Raw genomic sequence first — 2734 nt, forward strand, 5'->3', positions numbered from 1 at the left:
CAGGAGACTTTCATTGGGGACGGACGTGTTTTAATCATTACAGCATCCAAAGACAACAGTTCTTTTTTCTGCAAGGCTCAAAATCATCTTGGAACTGGACGATCTAACATCAGTCAAATAGATGTTCAATGTAAGTGTCACATTTTAAATGTTTTGCATTACATAAAGCCTTATCTCAGTAAACTGATTCAAAAGTTTTAATATTCAGTTATTCATTTACCCGTTTCATGTTTCTCATAAAGCTCTTAATTTGCTTAAATATGACATTAATTTAGACATTTTATTGATTAAACTCTTACTAAATACTTAATGTGACATTGTGTCAATACATTTTTATTTAAATTAACACTTACCATACGATAGGTTACACTTTACACTGAGACATGTTTCTAATATTTGATCTACCCTCATATGTGTGGAAAAAACCAGTGAGGAACTTTAGTCACATAACAGATGATTGTATTTGGGGGAAATATTAAAACCATGACAGTAATTGTTCAAATATGGTCATTGACAATACATCAGTGGATGGATAGAGAAAGATCAAGAAGGCCATTAACATCGAATACCAATGACTTTCTTGACCTAGTTGAAGCTGTAAGTGATTTCTGATACAATTACTTCTTTATTATTTACTTTTTATTGATATATATTTGCCAAATTTGAATCCTTGTTACAATAGAAACTTATCTGTATAGAAGGCAATATGGTTAAAATTATATAAATACTTTAGTAAATATGTTAATAGTAAACTCGGGTAAAATTAACCTAATCCTGGTTAAAATGACTACAAACCATTCATTCATTCCTGTGGTAAAAGGACAAGGAAAGGACTTTCGGAAACAGCATTTTCTTTGCATAATGATAGCCTTCATTCACAACTTCTCAGGTAGATCTTGTTGATTAAACGTGACTTTACTTGACTACAAACTTCTAAAGTCTATTTTCTCTTCATGCATTACAGTTGCCCCACAAATCCTGCTCTCATCTGATTGCAACCAAGCTCCAACCCAGCTCAGCTGTTCCTGCAGGACTGTCGGAAATCCCTCTCCCACTTTACAGTGGTATTTGGATGGGCTACCTGTCAATCACTCTGACAAGTTCATAATAAGCAATCTAAATGGCAGTCTGGGGAGCATCTTTACTGCGAATCATCCACAGGAGAACAATCTTTCCACCTTGCTCTGCCGCAGCTTCAACTCTCTTGGATCTGCCAGTCAACGTTTTTGTTTCAACAGCCTTCAGCCTCAAACATCAGCACAAAGTCACGGTCTGTCTTACTAATTGAAAATGTTACTGGTTAGCTGGAAGCCATAACTTGAAAGACTCTATATTGTACAGTACTTATTCATTAGTTATTAACTACCCATACTGCAAAGGAGCCAGGGATGGCTTAAATGTTGTTTGATCTATTTCTAATATTTAATGGAAAATATGCAAAAAAAAAAATGCAAAAACTTTAAAAAACTGAATCTGAAATGCCCAAGGAAACTATTTACACTTCCACATTAATGATCCTATCCATGGTTGGTAATACATAGTAACCATCACCAAGAAGGATAACTTTTTCAGAGGGGGGGTTGTATTTTTTCCCAAATGCAGTCTGCCTCTGTCCCAGGATTAGCATCATCCATCCAAACTTTGTATTTACAACAATGGTGCATGTTCTCGCAAATATTAATAGTACACTATTGGCTTCAGAGCTAAGGGCTGGCATGTTCTGGTGTAAGTGTTGACTACCCATACGAGTGTTACTTCTTTTTTTTGCCTGCTCCTGTGTGCAACTTGCCCATCCGTGTCTCTGTCACCTTCTTAAATTAGCAGCAAGGCTTGTGGTGCCAACCATATCTTCATATTTTTTTCAGGAAGTTGTTGGTTTGAGGGTGGGTGAGTGTGACTGATGAACACAGCGAGATAAAGGGAGAGGAAAGTCATCACACAAAATAAAGCACTGTAAATGAACTTGGAGAACAAAGAGAGAGTTGGAAAAGAAGTTTTTTGACAGAAAGCAATAGTGATATTTGATAGATTTCATAATTTTTAAATTTGAGTGTGTAATTGTGTGTGGGTGTGTGTGTGTGAGAGAGAAAGACAGAGAGAATATGTGGAAATATCTGGTGTCACTCTTTGAGGTATTAAAACACCCTGCCTCCAGTTCCATAGCATGTTTAACATGTCGCTTTCAAAATGACTTAAACCAAATTTAATAATTACCGATACTACTCACTAATGCATTTTTTGCTTAAATTTTACTTCTTTATCCTAATCTTCTAATGTCCCTTGTATGTTTCAGACCAAGTGATGTTTCCAGCCTTCATCACCACAGTTGTCACTCTGCTAGTACTAGTATTTGCTCTGCTGTTTACTATCAGGTAGGGTAATGGCTCGAGAAACCAAAATGCAACACAGAACACTTGCTCTACTCACTTTGACTTGGACTCCTTTCTCTTAACTGTGTTACTGTAAATACTGACACTATGCATTTGCTGTTACATCAGAACTAGGGCTGTCGGTGTTAATGTGTAACAGCAATGCAATTAAACCAGGATGAGTTATAAAACTAGCGTGATGGTACTTGTATCACCTGAAACTAAGAGACCTAAGAAATCCAGTGGTGTCAAGCATGTAATGCTAGCTTCTCAGTAAGGGTACTGAATAACACTCCGAATTAAGGCTACATTTTGGCAATGGAAAAATGGCACATCCATTTCACAGGGGTCCCTTGACCACTGAC

General features: G+C 36.6%; 1 long non-coding RNA gene across 1 annotated transcript; it reads left to right on the plus strand.

Annotated features, from left to right (window-relative positions):
- The first annotated feature begins 13 nt into the window (after positions 1–13).
- Positions 14–2367, plus strand: LOC121963938. Its single transcript, XR_006107297.1, has 3 exons — positions 14–130; positions 965–1270; positions 2294–2367. It is a non-coding gene; the product is annotated as an uncharacterized LOC121963938 (long non-coding RNA).
- The last annotated feature ends 367 nt before the right edge of the window (positions 2368–2734 follow it).

The sequence above is a fragment of the Plectropomus leopardus genome, unplaced genomic scaffold, assembly GCF_008729295.1.
Source record: "Plectropomus leopardus isolate mb unplaced genomic scaffold, YSFRI_Pleo_2.0 unplaced_scaffold13310, whole genome shotgun sequence".
NCBI lineage: Eukaryota > Metazoa > Chordata > Actinopteri > Perciformes > Serranidae > Plectropomus > Plectropomus leopardus.